Source organism: Alligator mississippiensis, chromosome 5 (assembly GCF_030867095.1).
Source record: "Alligator mississippiensis isolate rAllMis1 chromosome 5, rAllMis1, whole genome shotgun sequence".
Lineage (NCBI taxonomy): Eukaryota > Metazoa > Chordata > Crocodylia > Alligatoridae > Alligator > Alligator mississippiensis.
The window spans coordinates 82,181,053-82,205,479 of record NC_081828.1 but is presented as its reverse complement, the minus strand read 5'-3'; the positions used below and the strand labels follow the sequence as shown (position 1 = coordinate 82,205,479).

Genomic DNA, 24,427 nt, shown 5'->3' with positions numbered 1-24,427 from the left:
AAATAAATTCTGTTCCTTTCACTGTCATGTGGGAATGGTGGATTGACTATAACCGTGTACTGAATATTTGGTAACTTGCAGATTAATGACATGAGCATTATTCTAGAACATAGACATATACTGGAATAGAGGAGTTAATGCTGTATTTTTAGATAGAGTCTAGCAGCAGTGTTTGTGCATGTTTACATCTGAGTCAGAAGAGCTTTTCTTCACATACATCTCTGATTTACTGGTGTCTCATTTATTATAGACTATTAAAGGTTATTTTCTTTTCCTGCATTGCCTTTACTCATTTATCTTCTATACCACTGCTGTCTCTATCTGCTTCTGCTAATGCTGTCAGCTTCCACTGCTTCTGTGCAACAGTATGCATAATTGGGATCTTTCACTCTACATGCAATTTGCTATGTTTTGGGTCTCCAAGAGACAGGAAGATACATTTAGAACAATTTTTTAAATTCCTGCTCTACACATATAGCAAATCCAGCCTCCCAGAGACTACATCTGCTGATTTCACAGAGAAGTTTCATAAAGAAGTACGGCTGGAAGGAGCTCAAGAGTTCTGCCTAGTCCAACTAGGCTCAAACTTGTAACCTTGGTGTTATTAATACTATGCACTAGTGAAGTGAACTAGTGATAGCAGCTTAAACCTTAGATGCATATGAATTTGATGGGAGGATAAAGGATAGTCTTTGGGAATAATTTTGGAACATCTTTTTACTCTTAACATTTTGTTTATTTCAGAGAGGATAACTAATCCCTAATCTTTCCCCTAGGAAGTATTCCCCATAGGTTTTAATTGATTTACAAAGTTTAAATAAGGAATATCTCTAAAACAATAATGCTAATATGAGCAGATAATGGTTAAATTCAGACATTCATATGAAAATAAAGGCATTCAGACAAATCAAGTAGAGGTTAAAATAAGCCCATTAACCATTAGAATGTGTCTAAACCTAACCCAAAGTAAAAAAAAAACCCCAAAAACAAATCACAGGACTATGTGCTCATTCTCACTACTGATCCAGAAAAAAGTATACACACTGTTCTGTGCACCCTCTCTCTTTCTGTCTCATTTTCTCTTCCCTTCCCTTTTTCTCTTGCTGTGTTAAGACAGGAGAGGTCGACATATCCTACATCAGGTATTCACGTACACATATTCACCTTACAAGTTCTTCTTAGCAAGACATAGTTTAATGTTTGACTGATCTTACTCTCAGTGGTGATTTTATCATATTAATAATAATCATAATAACGAGATGAGATAATGAGATAAGCCTTTCCCCCTCTTGGATATGTTTATTCTAGCAATCTGTCTCTTAGAATATATTTCAGCTGACTTAATCTGGAAAGTTTTTTATATGTTTTGTGGGATCCTTTTTTCAATTCTGTTTGGAGTCATTCAAACATGGCATATTTGCTTCTCCTTTCTGGAGCAGTGGGCACATCTACTTGTGCAAATGCTCCTGGATGGATTTACTTCAGAGTAATTTACTCCAGAGTAAACTCATCCTGAGCAGGTGTCTACATGTGCAGGGATTTGGGAGCAGATTTGCTGCGCATGGCAGCATTTGGTTCGCACCCCGCTTGCCCTGCATCAGACCCCTGCAGTAGTTGGAGCAGAACCTGGTGGTCAGAGGCTGGCTACACGTGGGCCAGGGCACTGCTGGGCCTGGCAGGTGCCTGAAACACCCAGCACAGCACAGTGACGTGGGCCTGGCAGGCATGCAGTGACACGGTGCCAGAGACCAGTGCTGGGGTGCAGACAGGCTGCTGTGGCTGGCCTGGCGACTCTGCGGTCAGAGGCTGTCTGCAGATAGCCCAGGTCCCCAGTGTCCCTACAGGCTTTTAAGGGCCAGGGGCTGGGGCAGGCATGGAGGTGACCCAACCTTAGGGCTGGACAAGCTCTCAGCCCCATGGCCCTGGGTAGCCCCCCTGGTGGTGGGGCTGACCAGGAGCAAATTTGCTTTAGGTGAGTGTCTACACGTGTTACTGTGCAACAATTCTCAGGAGTTAATTTGCTACTTGTATTTTTAGGGAGCAAATTAAGTTGCAAAAAGAACAATTTACTGTGCAGTAAGCATCTGCATGTGTTTACTGTGACACTTATTCCACAGTAATTTGCTCTACTGCGCAGTAAAGCAGCTTGTGTAGACGTACCCTTTCTATGTTTAATGGGATTCTTTCCAGCATATTACTAAGTGGCCTGTCTAATTTAGACACTGATCCAATCATTCCGTGTATTATCCAGTTGCATAAATTACCCAAATTCTACAAGATCTCTATCAGAAGTGACAGAGGAGACCCACAGAGCAACCTGCTAATGGGAACAGTAAATCCTGTCATAAAGTCTATAGAGATTATTTTCATGATAGCTTGTTGCCTTGTAGAAAACAGTAGTTCAGGTTGCAAAAGATTTTCCATTAACATCCCTCCTTAATACACAGCCAAATGTTCACCTCTAGGTGCAAGTTTGTAGATGGAGGCTACCATTAAAGCCCCTAGCATGTGTCATTTTTCTGTTATTTTTTTGTAGGTTTATCTAAATTTAGAATCAGAAATATGGTGAAATATTGTTAAGGGTAGTGTAAAAATTATCAAAGTTAGCTATTTAATCTTCACTGAGTGCCTTTGTTAGGATATGAGTCAAGAAAGGAAGGGAAAGAAGCAAATAGCCAATCCTGCTCTCATAAAATCTGAGGCAAGTCTGAGTAACTTTAGTGGGAATGCCTGAAAAATAACTACAATGAACATCTGCTAAGATTTAAGCAGTTTAATGAGCTCCATCCCCTCTGTGACATCACTACTTATCCTCTCTGAATAGCATGTCCAGAAGACTTGCAGAACCTGTGGTTGCTGCTCTCAGGCTGTTGCTGAGAAATTTTGCATGAGGGAGATTAGATGTTATTTCACTGAAGTGCATACAATAACATCCTCTCAAAACTGACTACCAGAGAGAGGAAGAAATCCTAGAAACCCAGTCTGTGGGAAAACAACCACATAAGTTTCATAAGCATAGGTTTGCATGTTGTACCCCTGACCTCAGTGAGCATTGCCCCTGGAGTGGGTGCAGGATCAGATACATTAGTAATCTGCCTAAGTCTGTCCTATGCCTTGATCCTTGGCTTCAGTAGATGCTGACCAGGGGCTACAATTTAGCCAGATGGAATTCCTCCAACATGAGTATGTCTACACGAGATGCTTTACTGCACATTAAACTAATCAAATGCACAGTAAAGCATCACTGTCTACACATGCGCAGCAATTACAGTGCAGTAGATTCGTCTAATGCACCATTTTCTAGTACCTGTAGATACAGGTACTAGAAATTAGTGCATTAAACTAATGCACTGAAGCACATATGTAGATGCTGACTGGGAGCAAATTACTCCAAGTCAGCCTAAGCAGCAGGGGGCCACAGGGGGCAGGGAGAGCTGTCTCAGCTCGGTGGGATGCTGCCACCCAGTTGCTTGCAGATCAGGATATGTCCAATCTCCATTTGGCTGGGAGAGATGTCCTTAATGCCTGACAGCTGCCTCCCAGTCATGTGGAGATTAGGACAGGTCCCAATTGCCATGGGGCTGGGAAGTAGCTGCCTGGGAGCCAGGACAGCTCTCCCCCACCTTGCGGAGACTGGGATCAGTCCCCATGCCCTCTGCCAGCCCAGGATTGGAACCCTGGGGAACCTGGAGCTGTCCCTGGATGCTGCAGGGGGCCAAAGCAGAACAGGAGCAGCCTCTCGGGAGCAAATGTGCTTTTAATGTGACTGTATTTGTCTACAAGTTTAATGCAACTGAATTTTCTGTGCATTAATTGCATGTATAGACATGTGCCATAGGAGCAGTATAGATCTGATATAAGTATCACTGTAGAAATTTCCTATTTCCTGCAGACTCCATGAATGCTATCCTAGTCTGGGAAACCATGGAACAGGAGTGGGAGAGCTTGGAGCAGTCTGGACTGTGGTACAGTATAAAGCAGCTTTGAGGTGGTCATCATAAGTTAGAGCAGTTTCTGGTCTGCTCTAATATGCGCTACAATTTATTTTGGTTCCCAAAGTACCTCTACATGTTGGTTACACATTCTGTACTGCAGCTCTTGGGAAGCAGAGTCCAGAATCTCCCCCTGTGTGCCTTTGTATTTTTAATACATTTTAAGTTTCGTCTAGTACTATAATATATGAAAAAGCTCAGATTATTGGGTCTTTTATTACTATAATTTCTTGCATACAACACACCCCGAAATATAATATGCCCCTTGTTCTTGAAATGCAGAATGAAGAAAAAAAAACTGTATTTGTAGTAAATAACTCAGCAGTTATGGAGCAAAGCTTGCTCATTGTTCTGTTCCCTGCAGATTTTACTTTCACTTTTGCCTTAACTGGCAGAAACTGCTCTTACCCTATTTCTCACATTTTAGGCAGCTTGCAGTATGTTAAAAAATAAAAAAAACAACAGTGTTTTACTTTAAACTCAGCATGCTCCCATGCCAAGCTCAACACATGCCCAGAAGAGGCAGCACATTAGTTGGATCTGGCTCACCTGACATCTGCATAGATCAGGCACTTTAGTGGGTGCTTTTATCTAATAGTTGATTGAATCAGCTTCAGCTAAAGTGCCCAATCTATACAGATGCTGTAGAGCTGGGCTGAAGTAAGGTGCTGCTTCTTCTTCTGGTAAAAAAGTTTTTTTTTTTTTAAACATTTGCAAGCAGCCTTAATGCTTACTGCTATTTCTAATGGTTGTTTTTTGGGAAAAAAGTATGTGTTGTATGTGAGAAAATACTGTAACATTTTGCCTTTTTCAGTTGTGCTTATTGTGAACAATAGGGTTATTATAAATCTTTACATATAATTATTTTAATGTAATGAACTAGCACAGAGTTTCTCAACCTGTGGCTTGTGTACCAAATGTGGGTCGCAAGAATATATGATAGGGTGGCAAACAAACTTTAAAAAATGGATCAACAAATTTTAAAAACAGATTTTCTCTTAAAGGAGAAAAACATGGGAAACTGCAACTTTCCCTTTGCAGGCTGGCTGAGTTCCAGCCTGCAAGGGGCTGCTTGGGGCTGAGGGGAGCAGGAAGAGGGCAATCAGGCAGGGGGTACCACATGCATGTGGCAGGCAGGCAGTTTGGAGAGCAGCTCCTGCAGCTCCCTGCAGGTCAGTCTATGGAGTGGGAGGGTGGGGGGGGTATAGCTGACTTGTCAGGGTGGTGGGGGGCATAGATGATGTGTGAGGGGCAACACTGCCCACTACCCCACCTCTCTAAGGTAGAGCTGTAACCTGAGGGGAGTGGTGGTGTTGGCTGAGCCATGGCAGTAGGGTAAGGCTGTGGCCTGGTGCATGAATGGCTAGCAGCAGAAGAAGGTGAGGGCAGTGCAGCCCTCCCCATCCATTACTCTTTGTGCTGCTGGCAGTGTGGCTGGTGCAGGGGGTCCAGCAGTAGTGGCAGCAATGAGTCTTGCAGACCTACTTTCCCCTCACATGCCAAGTCCTGCCTGCTGGGCCATGGAGGTGGCTCCTGCCTTTGCCAGTCCACCCCAGTTGCAGCCCTGTGCCTGCTGTGGGTGCACAAATCTGGGGGGGGATGTGCCCCCCATCCCCCACACTCCCCTGCCCCGCACACTCGGGGGGGGGGGGGGCTGGGGGCAGTGACTCAGGAATGTGAGGCAGCAGCAGGGCCAGGGGGCTGTTTTCTACTTAAACTATTTACTGGGTTGAGACTGACCATCAGTGTTTACAAATGGGTCCTGGTACAAAAATGGTTATGAACCAGCAGACTGTAACAGTCTTCTAACCCTGAAATTAACTAGATTTAAGTCAATGTATTGAATGTCACAAAAGTTCAGTAGGTAAAATACTAGAAGTGCACTGATAGAGAATTTTTGGGCCGATACCAATGGCTGATTTTTAATGAGCCATATCAGCTGATACCAAATCAATTCCAATATGTGGCCAGGCAGCTTGGAGAGCGGCGCTGGCTGGTAAATCTGTTGTGGGAGAAGGGGCAAGGGGGGAAGGAAGGGGCATGGGGGGAAGATTGAGGTCCCCACAGTGAGGGAGGTAGTGGGGCAGGGGCAGGCACTGCACAGCTGGGGCAGGATATGGGATGGAGCCATGAGCAGCTCATCTGGGGGGTGAGGGGAAGGGGGTGGTGGCTCCCACCACTGCGCACACCCTCGGAGGGCATGGGGGTTGTGTGCCCCCAGATTTGTGTGCAGGTAGCGGGTGGGATGCCACTGTGGGCTGGGGTTGGGGTGGTGGTGGCGTCAGGCTCTTTACAGTGGGAGCTGGAATGGGCTGTGTTCAGGGTGGGTGGTGGCAGTGTTGGGAAGGGGGCTATGGGGGAAGCTGCAGCCACCCCAAAATTCACCATAGCCCCCAACCCCCGCTCCCAGAGCCACTGCTGCCACCGCCCACCCTGAGCACAGCCCAGCCCAGCTGAACCCCGCCTGGGATAGCCAGGTGCCACCCTGGGCCCCAGCCCACAGTGGCAGCCCACCCTCACCCTATGTGCAGATCCAGGCACACACACCCCATGCCCTTCAGGGGTGTATGTAGCAGTGGGAGTTGCCACCCCCTCCCCATGCCCCTCAGACAAGCCACTCATGGCTCCGCCCCATGCTCCACTGCAGCTGTGCAGCACCTGCCCCAGCTCCAGCCCTACTCCCTCCCTCACCACTGATCTGCACCTCACCCATGTCCCATCCTTCCCCCACAACAGATTGCCCAAGGAAGGGCCAATCTCCTAAATGACTTTTTCGCATTGGTTTTTCACCCTCCCATGAGGATCACACTGCCAGGAATGGCACGAACTAATTTGGGAGCGGGTGATGGGCCAAAAGTTGATGTTCATCAGGTGAGGGAACACCTTGAGAAACTGGACATTCACAAGTTTGCAGGCCCAGATGGAATGCACCCAAGGGTCTCAAAACAGATGGTAGACATCATTGGATCCCTGTTGGCAGGGATATTTGAAAAATTGTGGCACTCGGATGAGGCCCCAGATGACTGGAAAAGAGCCAACATGGTCCCTATCTACAAGAAAGAGAGGATGGATGAGCCAGGGAACTATAGACCAATCAGTCTGATGTCCATCCTTGGAAAAATTCTGGAGAAGATTGTCAAGGGATCCATTAATGCCAGACTAACGGAAGGCAAACTTCTGAATGCCAACATGGCTTTGTGACTGGCAGGTCTTGCCTGACCAACCTCATCTCCTTCTATGACCAGGTAACATATGCCCTGGACAAGGGAGATGATGTGGATGTCATTTATCTGGACTTCAAGAAGGCCTTTGACCTAGTTCCCCATGATATCCTCATGGTTAAGCTGGGTAACTGCAGCCTAGATCATCATATGGTCCCATGGCTAGGCAAGTCGCTGCAGGGAGCAAATCAGCATGGTGCAGTGTTACCAGTGGAGTCCCTCAGGGCTCAGTACTCGGGCCAGTACTCTTTAACATTTTCATCAACGATCTAGACTTGGGAGTCAGATGTGAACTGGTCAAGTTCGTGGACAATACCAAATTATGAGGGGGGGCTGTCACACCTCAGGACAGACTGGGGATACAAGCCGACTTGGACACACTCTCAAGATGGGCCAACCAAAACCGGATGGCCTTTAATACAGAAAAGTGCAAGGTGCTGCACCTCAGTAGGAAGAACCCTCAGCATACTTACAGGCTTGGCAGTGCTACGCTTGCTAGCACTATGACTGAAAGGGAGTTGGGGGTCTTGTTTGACCACAAGATGAATATGAGCCACCAATGTGATGTGGTGGTGGGCAAAGCTAACCAAACTCTATCGTGCATCCACCAATGCATCTCAAGCAAAACCAGGGAAGTCATCCTCCTGCTTTACTCAGCCCTGGTGAGACCACAGATGGAGTACTGAGTCCAGTATTGGGCCCCCCACTTCAGGAAGGATGTGGAGAAGCTTGAGAGAGTCTAGAGGAGAGCTACTCATATGATCCAAGGCCTTGAGGGAAGGCCATATGAGAAGAGGCTGAGGGACTTGGGACTCTTCAGTCTGGAGAAGAGAAGGCTCAGTGGGGACTTGGTGGCAGCCTACAACTTCAAAAGAGGGGTACATCAGGACCTGGAAGAACATCTGGTCACCACAGCTCCCCAAGGGATAACAATGTCTAATGGCCATAAACTCCAGGAAGGCTAATTTAGACTGTATATTAGAAAAAAGTCCTTTACAGTGCGTGTGTCCAGGGTCTGGAACAAACTTCCCCCAGAGGTGGTGCAAGCACCTACTCTGGATTCCTTCAAAAAACAGCTGGATTTATTCTTGCTGGGGTCACTTGATCCCAGATGACTTCCTGCTGGGGGGGGATGGGGGCTGGACCTGATGATCTCTTCAGGTCCCTTCCAGCCCCTAATGTCTATGAAATCTATGAAACAGACTTACCAGCCAGACCTGGCTGCTCTCCACGCTGCCAGGCTGCACTCCTGGCCACCTGCGTGCCCGCTGGGGCTGCGCACATGCACAGGGCATTTATCAGTGGCATTATTGGCCACATCAGCCAAAAAAAGCCGATTGCCAATACAGTCAATTTTCCTTATATTGGTACTGATCAGATATGAGACCAATGTATCGGTGCACCTCTGTAAAATACATACTATTTATATAATATACGCATAAAAGGTATATCTGTTTTTGTTCCATAGAAGGAATATTGTAGTACTATGTTCCATATAAATTATACAGTTGATCATTTGGAGTTTCTGATACATCTCAATACTCAGCAAAATTTAATCTTTCCCTAAACTGCTGAAAACTTTCTAGTTAAACAAATGGAACAGCAAGGTGGGAACTCCCCATTTATGCAGCTGTTTATGGCATCTGGTTAGAAATAGTTCTGGTTATTTTCAAGTTTGTTTAGCTTTTTTATACAAAAGAGACCTCTGCAAAATGCTCATTTTTTCAGCATCTGAAATACTCACTACTTATTTCATGTAGTACCATGATGACATCTTTCCCATAGGCTTCCAGGAAAGGCCGAGAAATCACTCCTATACACATCTGAAAAAGTCCTTGTCATTGTTTCCATATGGTGCTCTGAGGGCCAATACAATCACTTGGACTAATCCTGCCAGCATATTTATTTTATCCCAGATAGGGAATTGCTTTATGTTGTCTACATAAATAAGATGGAGCCTGAATTGGTACACTAACCAGCCTTTAGATTTTTTTGTTCTGGCTTTGAAACTTGCAATCATCATTTCATCATAGAGAAGGTGAGCCCTGCTCTCTGGAGGCTCCCTAAGCTAAGGTATCTTTTCTATACTTTTCCAATACCAGTTAAAAAAAAATGATTTGTTCATGCCTAAATTGAACACATCTTAGACTCAGGGTTAGAGCAAAGGGATGCTTCAATGGAGCTTAGCTTCAAGCATGGATTGCTGCCAGCCCACCCATGCTGTTGCCACTTCCATAGCCAGTGCTTTGCACTGCAGTGCCATGACTACTGCTTGTCCCAGCTGTTCAGCCATTGCATGGGTGATACCTTCTACTGGCGAAGCCTCTCAGATCCTCAGGCTAGATAAAATGGTTTTGTAGGCTGATCTGGTCTCTGGGTCATAGGTTGCCCCCCTGATCTAGACGTTTCCACACACAACATCGAAAAACAGGCAGTTATTCATTTAGCTCTCTTAAGTGTCCAGTTAAAAAAAATAAAAAGAATATCTTTCCTCTGCAGGAACAAGAAGATTTGATCTCTTCCATCATCCCTAGCAACCTCTTTTTAACTTTAGAATGTAAGAAAAATGACTACATTTTTCTAATGGTGGTTCAGGAGACCAATTGTATTTTTTTCCTTTCTTACCTAAATATTATCTCTGTATTTATGATAAAATTACAAAAAGGCCAAAGGTAAAAAAACCCAACAAACTAACAATATGAATTAAGGTAATACGTATGGATAATGATGCTCCTATTTTGAATTATTAGAGATCCATGAAATGTTTGACAAAACTTGTTCCTAAGATTTGCTCTCATATTTCATGGTGTTTATGAATCTTTGGAGCTAATTGTCATTTTTGAGCTGTTTCTTCACTCAAGCCTTTTCTGCAGAATAGGTCTACTCTGGGAGGATTCATGTGAACAGAGGAAGCATTGAAGCACTCCTGTCTTTGTTTTCTATCTTTAAACCAATTTCTAATCCATAGATAAACATCTGATGCAATTGGGTCATCCTAATCCACCTGCTTATTGACATCTTCAAAAAACTCACCTGGACCTGAGGAAAGTTTGTTTGTGTCTGAAAGCTTGTCTAAAAGCTTGCTCAAGACAGCTCTGAGGAATCAAGGTCAAAAGGAGCTGCACTAATTTTATAATTCCTGAGGGCACAAACCTTCCTCCTTAACTCCCATAGGAAAGGATTTTACATTACAAGTTGACAGCTGTTTTGATTTAAAAGTAAGTCTTGATGTTCAGTGGTTTTCTTCAATCCTGAGCTCTTTGAGTCACTTGATTATATCAAAATCTCAATTTTCATTTTGTTTTAAGTTATATTGTGTTGAATGTTTTCCTACAAATAGGAGAAAAACAAAAAAAAAGCAGGACAGCAGATTGGAGAGAAAAGGAGAGGAGAGAGGGGGTGGGGAGGAATAGGGAAAGCAGCATCTTGACTTCCATCTGCAAGGGATTAGCCAAAGGTTTCTAAAAAAGTCAGATCAAATATTTCCAAATTTGTCTGAGGTCCCTCTCCCTTGAAACGCTAGCCATTCTGTAGTTGCTAGGTCAGCCAAGTTGCTGTTCCAAGCCTCTTCCCTGAAGGCAATTTTCTGCTTTCATTTAAAAAAAGTAAGATTATGGCTCTCATCATGGAGATGAACTTGGAGCTGTGGACACCCAACACTCAAAAGCCAGATGCAAAACAGCAGCGGCAGCAACAATAACAATTTAAATCTCAGGATTTTTTAAACCAGTCTCATGATTTGGGGAACTTGACTCATAAACTTAGGATCAGCCGTACAGTACTGAAATCAGGAGAAACATTCTCACCAAGGCACTGATCAGAGTGAGGAAGGGTGTTGCAATCTGCCCTGAGCAATGAGTAAAATTGCTTTATAAGGAACAGAATGCACTTGGTGAGTTATTTTAACATGTTGTACAGATGCAGAATATTTTTTAGACGTCTTAACTGGTGATGCCATAGCAACTTTGTACAATGAAAGAATGAGAGGGCCAGATTGAGCCTGACAATCACTAGCCTGCACTGGGGGTGGCGTGGGGCTGCACCACCCAGGGGTCCAGGAGACTCTTTGAGCTAACAGGCCTACAGTGGAAATGCTCAGGCTGCACCAGTTTATAGAATCTCACCATTGCAGTGAGATTCTATGTCTCTGACCCAGCCTCTTCCCTTGTCCTTTCCTGCACCCTCTAGGATTGATCAAGATGGTAAAAATCTAAATTGTAACAACTTGAGCTAAAGCCCCTGGGTTCAAGAATAAGGCTATAACAGACTCACATCCTCTGTAAATGGGACATGGGGGGTGGGGACGGGGGCACCTATAATATTTATGCAACCATGGGTTATATATGGGCCCATTGCTCAATTAATCAGGAGCAATGCTGATGCTCGAGGGGACTGGTGCTGCAGCAGTCCCTATATAAAGACCACTAAATAGGCAGGGGAATGAGGGGTTTTTTTGGTATGCCTACAGGTACTCACACATGTTTAAAGTACTTGTGTGCATGAGCAAATGCCATGCAGAATCCAGACCTTGGGGTTGAATCTTAGCCAAATGTGTGCAACCTTGGCATGCAGGTCACAGTGGGCCTGATGCACTTCCCATGGGAACCTGCAGGTAATGCCTGGGGCAGAGGAAAATTTCTTTGGATTCTGTTTGGAAGTTTCTTCTGAACAATTTCTTTGGCAAGTGGTCTGTCTTCCAAACTCTGCAAATCACTGCAGATCCATTTGACCATGACCTGCTCATGACATAATGAACACATTCTTCAATATTTTGAAGCCAGTGCTAAAAATGAAAACAAAATGGCCATGTCCACATGAGTGCAGATGTTTGTTTCCCCAGGGACAGGAAGCAACAGCATACCTTGTGCCGCTGCTACTTGTCCCTGGAGAACACCCATGCCACATGCCCTCTGGTGCATGGCAGGTTACCCTGGGTGGGGTAGGGGAGGCTGGGACCAGCAACTGTGCTGGCCCTAGCAGCCGTACCTGGGGTCCTAGGGGCCTCGAGGAGCTGCAGCTGTGGTACTCCTGCAGCTGGGAGCCTGGGTGGCAGCCACAGAATGGCTCCAGCAGGCCAGGCTCCAGTTTTGGGTGGCTCATGCTGCTGCCATGTGTTCCACTGTGCTTTTTTAAGGTGTAGGTTTTTTTGACCCTGGAATCTCCCGGGGTCAACCCCCACCCCACACTGCAAAGTAGCAGTGTGGGGAATGCCTTATTGTGTAGTATGTGGTGCTGCAGATGGGTTTGTGGCACCATATACTGCATGTCCGCACTCGTCTGGATGCAGCCAATGTGTTCAACCAGGCAGTGGGATGGTGTACTAGAATGGATTGATAAACAGGGAACTTTACAGTCTAATCATCTGAAGTAGAAGCTAGGGGCTGAATTACTAAGATAGAAGGATATCCTCTATGTTATGATAGTATTGGAGTGTTGCTATACGCAGGATAATATATGTGAGAGGAATGGATATTTTTGGGGTGATATCTTTTATTGGACTAACTACATGGAGAGAGAGATCCAATAAAAATATACCATCCCTATGTTTACCTAAGCTGTAAGGGACATTATTATCTTCATTGTGTGTGAAGCATGTAGAGAGGAGAGATTTGAATTTCCTGCTTCACAAAGGAGAAATGACTGATGAAAAGGCATTGTTTCAGGGTCCCAGAAGAGTAATAATATACTAACATAATACTAATACATGTCTGTTCTGCTTCCAGTCTCGGCATGCCCTGAACAACATCACCAGAGATGGTAAGATACCATGTTGATGTGGCCAGAGGACAGTTGAGGCTAGGAGGACCAAGTTTCCATTTTGTATTTGTAGTTATATATTATATAGGGATTTTATATTATTTAAGTGCATAGATGCTAGGTACTGTCCATATCACAGACAGGGTTTCTGCCACAGTGAATTTACAATCTCTTAAAATAAGAGAAGATTGAATGGGTGGGAGATAAATCAAGTGTGTGTGGGCAGGGTGAAGGAGAGGGGTAATGTGACATTATTTATTTATTTATTATTAAGTAAATAATATTTTAAAATAAAAACAAATGAGGCCAATTCACCTTTCTGAGGTCTGTGCAAGACAAAGCCATGCCACGTGTAGCTTTCCTCAAATTGAATTGAATGCAATGCTTCTATAACACCATTCTTTCTGTTCCAAGACACTCTAGGATGCCTCTGTAGTTCCCCAGACTTGCATATGGAAGAAGCAAAGCCCAGCTTAGGGCTTGTAAAAGGGGGTAGGGAGAAGGGTGTCCTCAGCCTAAAGAGGCATTCATTGTAAAGTTAGCACAGATTGCTGATGCTGTATCAAATAGAGGAGAAACAGTCATCGTCTTCCTCTCTGCCTGCCCCAAAATTGTGTTCCTAGTGATCTTCAAGAGCTCTGTAAAATCCAGCTTGGAGGACAGATATTGCATAAGGGGAATGGTGCTGTGTTTTTCTCCATTCTGACCCCTTCCCATGAGAGATTCATTGGAAGGAAACAATTTTGCTCTGGGAAATTAAATATACTTGATGTCATGCACAGAATTTATCATGAGCTAACATCATATCAATAGAAATACCTGAAAAAAATTCACAATTTTTTTCATCACATTTTTAAAATTGATATTTCTGTGCACACTAAAGGTTGCTGAGTGGAGCCATGTAACTAGGGGTGAGCAAACAGGGCACCAGCCCCAGTGCTTACTTAAGAGGGGCACAAGAATAGCAGCCACTGCAGCTGCCCCTGCTGCTCAGGACAGCAAACCTGCTTGTTACACCTCTGGCTGCATGTGCAAGCTATTTTACACTGATAAGAATTTTGCAGCTGTGATCAACACAATTTAAGGAAATCTAGTTCAAAGCAATTGGATTAATTTCTATTAATTTCTCTTGCTGATGAAAATGGAATGCTGAAATCTGAAAAGTGGTTTGTGATTCATGGAAATATTTCTTCTTTAATTAGGAAGACATTAAATACCGATTCTCTTTCTGCCAATGCAGCTAATGAATTCATGACTCTTGGAGTCTTCTATTTTGAAAAGTAGGAAGGAGGTCACTTATTTTTGAGAACACATTTGCAGTCATTAGCTGAATTCTCCTTACAACACTTGGTAGTTTTTAATCACAAGCTAATTAGAAAATAAATATCATGAAGGCAGAGATCAGTTATTTATTTCTAAATGATATTGGACACTCCAAATCTTTGTTTGTTTTAGTAATTCACTGACAATTTTGCCCATTTCAAGTAATCTGGCCTTGCCTGTAGTCCTTGTGGAAGATGATGTGAAAAGGTTATCAGAATGTTATCATTTCAAAAGAACTGTATCACTTCATCTCTCATAAATCCTGATTAGAGTATTCAAATTGATGTCAGTGCCAAGATTCACGTCAGCAGTTAGTGCAACTTGTTACTGTAAAATGAGTTCTGACATACTCCTCCCAGCATAGCTAGCTGCAGGATACTATGCAACATTGAGAAGAAAATGTCTTTCTGGAGATTGCCAGGAGGCAACTAATAAATAGAAAGGAAGAACTGTTTTTTAACAGGATTGAAACTCTTTGCTGACACACTTCCTAGTTTAAGAATCTTGAAATATAAATCTATCCACCCAAACAGGAATAAATATATAGTATTATCCATTGCCCCATCTTTTCCTGTTATAACACTTTCAGGCCACTTGAACTGCTTGTCTGTAAATTCAGGCTGATGTACTACTACAAGTGTAGGGTCTCTTTCTCAACACTGTCAGGCAGGTCAAGAATCATTCACAGCTATAGTAATAGGCAATGATTTTTTGAGTCTAAGGGCATCAAATAAGTGGCTTGCTCCTCTGAGCACTTGCTAACTGGGAGGGGGAAAACAAAGGGAAGGAATTATAGTAACTCTGTTTACTTTGACTGACATGCACATTGCTGGGTAAGAGGCATTCTCTGAACTCTGCCACAGGGTGTTGCTGGTGGTGGTAGTGCTGTTAATGTCTACAAGTCACTGCCTGGGTGGATTTATACAGCATCATGATTTAGCACCCAGCATAAAATTTTGCAGAAAAGATTAACTGAAAAATTTAAAAGACAGAATCAAATGCAAAAATAAATACTTTAAAACTAAGTTCAGTTAGTTTCAACATTAAACTGAACATTTAGTGAGTGCTACCATCTCGTGTTCTTTGCAAATGCTTTTGTACAAAAAATATACAACACATAAATGTATGCTAACATACCAAAAAATCACTTAGTATTTTAAGAGCATTGTAAAATCATCTAATTAGGACCCATTCCATTTTGCTTAACATAATTGTTTAGTTTGCATCAGCAGTTCAGTTTGTTTGTATTTTACCTAGAATGCTTGTGAAGTTATAGAATATGGTGACAGAGAAATTTGGGCAAAATGTAAATGTAATACACAGATTTGCAATGTTATCATATACCAATCATTCATGTTTTTATCTCAAAAGAACATTTAGCCCCATATTTAGCTATCATAATTCAAATATATGTTGCAATTCTGAAAAGCTCAGCAAGCCTGAACATCTGGGTCCTAATAAGAATTTGGCTGTTACCAAATAGGGCTGGATAGTTTGCACCAAAATTGTTAAAAATAAATTATTTCTGAATGGCCACTGTTGAGGGTGCTGGCATCTTTTAAAGAAACCGCTAGAAACATGTTTGCTTAAAGTTCAGGTCTGGTAATGTCCTGACTTGGACCACTGACAGTTTTAACAGCTGAGATCTCTATCAAACGTAGAAAAACTCGGAATTCCTGGATACAGTTTTCCACAACAACCAGGGTGACAGTTCATTGTCAGGCACTGTCCCTCAAAGCAAATCCCCACTCTAAACAGGGCTTCTTGTGAAGACAGAAAGGAAGAGAGAAGACTCATGAGCTGCCTATACAACAGGCTGGTTTGCATTCTGATTAAAGCGTTCCAGATCAGATTAATTGAGTCTGCTCCATGTTCTCATTAGCTTGCTCCAGCATGGCCTCACTGTTACTTGTATAAGTCCCTGTGGGCTTAAAAATGGCTCTGGGTCAATGTATCTAAACCAATGAGGTTTAGCTAAAGTATCCTGTGGCCGTTTTTAAACCCACAGGTGCTTAAGGGTGCAGACAGAAGTGCAGCTCCCAGAAGAATTTTTGCAAAGTGTTTTGATTTACAACATTACTCCAGACCAAACAGAAGTTCACTGTTGGATCCAGGGGAGAGTGGGATTTAGCTGCTATGGGAACTTGGCCGGAGGCTCCCAGCTGCAATGGCCAGGCTCCCTGCCAGTGCTGGCTGTTTTCAGAATGGGAGGGAGGAAAGGCAGGGGAGGGAGCTTGTTCTTGGGGCTCCACAGCTGGTGCTGAAGGGTGGAGTGAGTGAATTGGAGCCCCCCTACCTCAGGGGGGCTCCAATGTACTCACCCCACCCTTCAGGGCGGCTGAAAACCCCCCAGACTGCACTCCCTCCACTTCCTTGCCCTCCTCCCATTCTGAAAACATCAACAGGCTGGGATATCCATAGACACAAGTTACAAAAGACGCTACATTTTGAAACGTGTTTACCTGATGCCTCATGCAATGAGGGGTCAGATTTTCATGGGATCAGCCATTTTTAAGCTGTCTGCAGTCATGCACTTGTGTTTGTTCACAGCTATAAACTGCTTTTTGTGGCCAGATCAGGTGAAAATTGTCACTTCTATCTGCACCCTAATACACATGATGGTGAGGTATTTTAATTAGAGTGGCTCTCTGGGAACTGCTTTAATTAAAACAGCCCGCACTGAACCTGAGCACACGTATAGGCACCCATGAAGTCCATCAGGGACGTAACTATGTGAATCTCCTAGTTTGGGAAGGGTCTTGGGTATTAAGGGATTGGGTACATGTAGAGAAGACAGTAAGAAAGACAGATGGACAAAGAATTTGTATCTATTCACAAGTAGTTGTTAGAAATCGCATCTAAAACTCATGCCACATGGTTAAATTGAAAAACAAATTTGGACACTTAAAATTCTTTACAAGTAATTCTACTTTTTCTGTTAATCTGTCATCATCATGCAGTAGCTAAACCAACTTGCCTTTATATGAAGAAGACTGATGCAAGAATCTGGGGCTATAAGGAGGGCTTTTACAAATACATCATGGGGTAAACATACTAAAGAGAAATTAGGTTTATTAATATAGAATGGGAAGAAGGTGGCTGAGATGAAGTTTGAGATTTCTAGTTTATGGCATTTTTGAGTTATGCATGTACAAACATTTGTGTGGAACATATGGGGAAAATGGAACTTTTATTTCCACTTTCATAATTTACAAACTACTGAACTGATTTTATCCAGTGGTTCTTTAAAAGAAACTGGGTTGATATCAAGCATGGAAAATTTCACCCCAAAAGAGAAAAGGAGGATTAGAAATAGAATTGGAATTTCATCTTAACCAAGAAACTATAAATGATATACGCCAGAATACATACACACACACAGACACATGCATGCGTGCACATGCATGTACACACACACACACACACACACACACACACACACACACACACACACACACTATGATCAGAGGTGTATTTAATTCAGGATAGATTCTCATTCCAAATCAAAGAAATATTCTTCTGCCATTTTGCTTATATTAGCTTCAAATTCAAATGCTTGTTTTGAAGACACACAGTTAAAGCAGGGGAACAGCAGTATCTTAATATTTTGTAAATGATAGCTTTGTCACTGATACAGTCTCCTTTTGGAGGCTTAGACTTTTGGCACACGGTAGGCATTCCGGTTGTCGAATATTAGTTATTGAAAGCTGGCAAGATATATGGATTTCCACCAGGAAGAAATAATGGATTCTTTCCCAAAAGCAGAGATTATTGTTAGCTATTCCAGAATGCTGTTAAAGCATTTACTCTAATGAAGACTGAAGGCTTATATAGGCTTGGTGAGTCCCCATGGTAACAGCCTTTCTACTGGGTTACCATAGGAATTGTAAAAGCCTTTATAAACCTCCGTTAATAGAGAATATACGCTCTCCAGGCAGACTGGAATATCTGTTAGAGGTTACACCTAGGGTTGTTAAAGATAAAGATAAATGGCTTTTCTTCTGGAGTGGTAGTCCATATCTGTTTGACTAGCTATGCTATTCTCTACCTTAGATTTAAATGAAAAATTGGAGTCACCTGTGTTCTAACAAGCTGTGAAAAGTCTGAATGGTGTGATGAGTAAGACAATTCATATATGTGCACCCAACCTGTACAGAACCGTAGGAAAAAAATCATTCTATACAACACTTCTGAAATTGCTCAAAACATATTGCCCTGTCAGAGAGGGGAAGCCTTGGACTTCACAGGGATTCAGTCAATTTGAAATTTTCTTGGACAAAAGTCCCTCAACAGGAAACTTATTATTAAAGAATAAACAAACAAAAAAGAAAACCAGCCAATGAGTCACTTTTGACTTGCAAGAGAGTTTTGGGCTGAAGTTCTAAATTGCAGTTTTTAAAATAATTGTCCTTAAAACCTTATGCCTGAATAACTAAAATCAGTACTTGAGGCACTATAAGTACTGAGGACAGTGGGATAGTGCACATATCCCAGATTTAAATTGGTATCCTCATGTTTCATTTTAATAAATAGATAAAACCCCCTATGAACAGAAACTTTGACAGGTTGAAAGTATGAAATACAACCCCAGTCATTTAAATTTCCAGAAGTAACATAAAACTGTGACTAAATTTAGCAGTGGCCACCACACTAAGATATGAAATCAATAAAAAGGGATTGCTATGATTCCAGACACATGCTCAGTATAAGGCATTCTGTTACAAGGCTGCCGACATCGTAACACTTCTATATTCTGTTTTCTACTCGGTGGTTACTGCACAGTCATTTAGTATTTGTATGAACAAATACTAAGTGACTATGCAGTAACCTGTGTTAAAGGGCTGTGCGAAGCTTTGGTCCTTGATTTGATTTGGTGGAGATTCGGCCTGATTCAGTGGCCAAATCTCTGAATCTGAATCGAATCAGAGGACACTTTAATCCCTCTGAATCGAATCGGAACCCTCCAAATCGACTCAGAGAGATTCAGAAAGATTCGGAGATTCGGACATAGAGACAGCTTTAAATGTTTTTTCTATGTACCTCTAGGTAGCAGGGGCTTGTAAATGCTGCAATGCTGGGGTGCCTGTAGTGTCTCACAGAAGCATGGGGGCTCCCCAGTGTGCTCGGCAGCAAACCTGGAAGTGGACTAGAAGCACTTCTGGTCCACTTCTGGCTTAGCGACTGGTGCTTCCTGGGCCTGGGGGAGGCACCCAGGGTCCCCCTGTGGCCAATTGCCATGCCAGGGGAGCACAGGGGGTCCCCCTGTATCCTCCCTGGCAGACCCGGAAGAGGGCAAACCCACTTCTGGGTTTGCTGCCGAGCACATGGAGGGCCCCACCCTGCACTCTTGTGGGATGCTCCATGCACCCCAGCATCGCAGCGTTCACGAGCCGCACCTGCTACATCAAGGCATGTAGAAAAAACTTTTAAAGCTGTGTCTATGTCCAAATTGCAGATTCTCCGAATTAGCATCAAATCTTCAGGTTCGGATTTGGCTGAATCGAATCAGGGACAGTGATCCGAATCAACAAATTGAATCACTGTCCCCGATTCGGGCCGAATCCAAATCCAAATCAAACAGGGCCCACTTCGCATGCCCCTACGGTGTTACTGTGCAGTAGTGCTGATGAACAGCTTTTTGTAATGCTGACTGCACAGTGGCCCAAGACTACTGCACAGTAGTGTTGTGTCATGGTTTCTGCCACGCAACACTACTGTGCACTAGTCTTGAGCTACTGTGTAGTCAGCATCTTGTGCAGATGCTGCCCCTTTCTGTGAAAAATATTGAACCAAACAAGTGTCATTGATTTCAGTGGGAACAAACTCAGGCTTCTGCAAAGCTCTTTTGAAAACTGTACCCCAAAGATTCTCTCAGACCAGTCACTCATTTATCTAGAAGTAGGTATGAAAATGAAAAAGGCATTTGACAACTACAGTTATAAAGAAATAAATATGCTTAAATGAAGATGGAACTCCTAATCCCTCCATTTAACAGTATCTGAACAAAGAGACAATTAGAAGAATTTTTCTTAACAGATTTACAATCTACCAGGAATTTGAAGAATTTCAGTAAAAAAAATCAACTCTTCGGTAGTTCAAATGCTAGGGTGAAGTCTGTCCTGGGCCATATAATGTTACTGTTGAAGGCTTAAGAAGTGTCAGCGTGTGCTGGGTAAATTCAGCATTGGGAATCTTAGGGTCCGTCTCAGTCCTGTGGCAAAGGAAAGGATCTACTTTTAGTTTTTTTCCTTGTTTTACACTTAAGGGTTCAGCACCCAGATTTGCAGAATGGATCACCATATTCTGCAGGAGGACCTGAAAATTATGAGCACAACTCAGTCCAAAGGCCAGGAATGTATAGGGCTAGCTTTTGGAAAATGTCAAACTGTATTGAATTTCCATTGGACCCATGCTCATAAGTAGCGTGGGCATTTAAAAAAAAAATACAGTGCTAACCTAAATACACAAGTAGTCCCACCAACTTTAGCTATGACACACTATTGCTCATGGTTGAAAGAATGGCAGGTTTTTATGTTGTTCTCTTGTCTTCTTTCTGACTTTTGTTACAAGTTTCCATTACTAGTTGCTTTCTCCATTACTTTTTAAACAGGGATTTTCTTTTGCTTTGTTGAAACATTCTGAACCAAGCAATCATTGTTTTCCACTCCAGCATTCTATACTCAGTATTTCAGCTTCCTTGCATAAGTTATTGGGGTTTTATAATTTTAGAATCGTGCGTCTTGGTCACAAATGTCATTTTTTTTATTAACCAGCATAGATGTGCACTTGACATCTTAATTCATTGAGAACTTTGTGACCTTCCCTTGCATGAGATCTGTACCTACAGCATTAGAAAGTCATTCATGGCATTGTATTAAAAGCTTTAAAGGACAAAAATGCACCTGCTGTGTGCCTTCTGTTTGAGCTGACACAGCTGTTTTGCCTCTGCAGTTCATGCCAGGTGTGTCATGCTGCAAAGGCTCAGCTGCACTGACCACAGTCCTCTGATGAAACTCACATGTTTAATACATTTTTATGTTTGCATAAGAAAACATTGACAATCCAATTAAGGCAGAGTGCAAAACATGGCACATGAACCACTTGCCCACTCTGCAGGGCATGCACCACATCTGCTCCATTATCAGAGGTGATAAACCAAGGGGGGAGAGGGAGGGAAGTGCTGAAGCATTTGGCAATTCAGTGTAATGTGAGATCATTTACACAGTGTATACCACTCAGTGGCCAAGAAATCAGGCTGTGCATTGCTGAGGACAGGAATCATGTATCCTATTGAATAAAGCAATCAGTAGGGAAGAATCTGTTTCTCCGTGCTCCTGGTCCCTTCCTTTGTCATCTTCTTATCCCAGGTTTCCCATTTTACACTACCAGAACAATGGTCTGCTTTGGGCCACACCCAGCTTTTTTGTACCCTGTTCCATGGTTCTAGTGGTCTTTTAAGGAGATTTGCTCATCTTTGAACTCAGTTTGCCTCTACTCACTAATACCTGTTGCCTCCTTCTTCTAGGGCATGTCTAGAAGAGACGATACTGTGCAGTGGTTACTGCACGTTTATTTAGTACTTGTATAATCAAGTGCTTCTGCAACTGTTTTTACTCGGCGTTGCTCTTTTAATTCTTACTTTTCCCTGAATCACTGACTACAAATAGGGTTTCTATACTTTTCCTTTGTTTTTTCCTGGGATGCAGTGCCAATGGATTTGGACATATAAAGGAAAATCACAGCTTTATTTTCGAAGGTTTTTCTCATCTTAATGCGCTCTTGAAAATATATACCACTATAAATGCATGTAAACCTCTTGCTAGGTTGGAAATGGAGAAACAGCTGAGCTCCAGTTCTATAGCAGGATACTAGGGGGATAGAGGGAGAGCAGAGATTTCTGTCCTTTCCCCTGAGCACCTCCCTCTACCCACACGCACTTCCTGTACTTTAGAATGAGTCAGTTAAATTGGGATGCAGCCCAAAGATACATCTTGCCAACCATTCCCCAAATCGTGAGGCTAACCCTGTACATAGAGATGTGATGGTGATGGACAAAAATCAGTTCCATTTTGAGAAGGATGGCTATGGGTAAAATACTGTTTTCTAGGCTTACTGTGACTTTTATAATAATGAGATTTACCATCTCTCTAGTAAATATGTATCTCATGAAGCCGGGCAAGAGCTGCTTCATTGGCTATGTTCACTGTCATCAAACCACTGTTGTGTCTGGGAAGAGGGCCCTTACCTAACATACACATGTTGTTTCTGTGTGTCCAAAGACACAGTACAGGTTGTAACATTAGTCCTAGCCAGGAAGACTGGCCATCTGCTGACCTTGATCAGTCCAGAACCTGCTCATGGGGACCTGCTGACAGTTTGGGAGTTCAAACCCAGGTGGCTGGATAGTAGTACTGGCAATTTGGAACTTGTTTGTTGTTACTGATGGAGACCATTACACTTACCAGCCTGATACTGTGTCATTTTGATGTGCCATTTTGGACCATATGGGTCCTCTCAATGATGAATGATCTGCATGTCAGTTGGAATTATTTGGAGTCAGTGGAAAGAGACTCATGAGATTTACTTATGCACATAGGCAACACGTAGGGGAGCACAGGGGGGCATGAGCCCCCTGAGATTGGCCGTTGCCGAAGCCACCACAGGCTTCTGCAGGAAGTCGCCGCTTGCCACCTGCCCCCATCCTGCCCGCCGCTGACATCTCTGCCAGCATCTGCAGGTGGTCCCCACTTGCCAACCCCCACTCCCCACCGCTGGTGGCTGTTTTGGGCAGTCCCCGTTTGCTGCCATGGTGCCCCACCAGTCTTGGAAGTCACCAGTCATTCATGGTTATGCATCTTATTTCTTATGTACCTACAACTATTCGTGAACTCCAGTATTAGTGGAGGGTTAAGCATATGTACCATGTACAATTATGGCATGGTGCACCCTGACAAAAGTTTTCTACTTGCATCTTATAACTGATTGCCTCTTCCAACTTTCTGTTATTTCTCTTCCTATTATACTCCTCACCTTTTAGCTATTGCTTTCTGCTTCTTCCAAGTTGCCTACTTTTCCAACCTTCTCCATGGCATCTATTCAAGGATATGAGAAAATGTGCTTGCTACACAGTAAATTTTACATTATATTTTTATTTTTAACATTTGCCTCTCCTTCCCCTTCCCTTTGTTTGTCTATTATCTTCTTTACCTTGTCAAATGTGGATGATAAATTAATCTTGTAGACATTTGAACAAATCCCATATCTGTATATCTGAGCATAGGATCATGGAAAAGTATGGCTGGAAGGGACTTCACAAGGTCATCTAGTTCAGCCCTGTTCAAGGCAGGATCATGCCAGAATAAAGTATCCCAGCCAAATGTCTTCCAACCCACCCTTGAACATTTCCAGGGATGGAGATTCCACAACTTTTTTAAGAAGCCTGTTCCAATGATGCTTTACTCTTCGTGTAAGCAGAAAATTCCTTCTGATTTCCAATCTAAATTTCCTGTGCTGTAGCTTAATGCCCTTGCTCCTTGTCCTGTCTCCCATGGCCACAGAGAAAACCCCCTTTCTATCCTCTCTATAATCACCCATCAGGAATTTAAAGACTTATCAAATCCCCCCTCAAACTTCTCTTCTCCAGACTAAATAACCCTAGCAGAACAATAACAGGGCAGAAAAATCACTTCTTTTGATTTGCAAGTGATACTCCTGTTAATATAACACAGTATATTATTAGCCTTTTTTGCAACAAGAGCACGCTGTTGGTTCATATTCATCTTATAGTCTTCTCTTCTCCAGACTAAATAACCCAAGTTCTTTCAGCCTTTCCTTGTAAGTCTTGCTTTCTAGGCCCCTAATAATTTTTGTCCCTCTGTGCTAGATTCATGACAAGTCAGAGAGCAGTTTTTAAAATCTCTGTAAAGTGACATGTAACGTTATTAACATGAATTTCTTATCAGCAGCAAACTAGGGAAGGACAGTTGAGGCAAGTTGGTGTGAATTTAATTGGATGCATACTGCAGAGTTTGCATTGCTTGGAATAAAATTAATGTCTGGAATCACTGGGGGAAGGTGAGGGAACAACTGTATAAATTTAAAAAAAGGTTAAGGAGTATCACAACTGGAGACCAA

The 24,427-nt window shown here is 42.9% G+C and overlaps 1 long non-coding RNA gene across 2 annotated transcripts in view; it reads left to right on the top strand.

The window, feature by feature from the left end:
• The first annotated feature begins 4,604 nt into the window (after positions 1–4,604).
• Positions 4,605–24,427, top strand: part of LOC109282547 (uncharacterized) — a 132,116-nt gene continuing 112,293 nt past the window's right edge. For both annotated transcript variants that reach the window (XR_009462231.1, XR_002089553.2), the window contains exon 1: positions 4,605–4,675. This is a non-coding gene — a long non-coding RNA (uncharacterized LOC109282547). The remainder of the gene's footprint in view (positions 4,676–24,427) is intronic.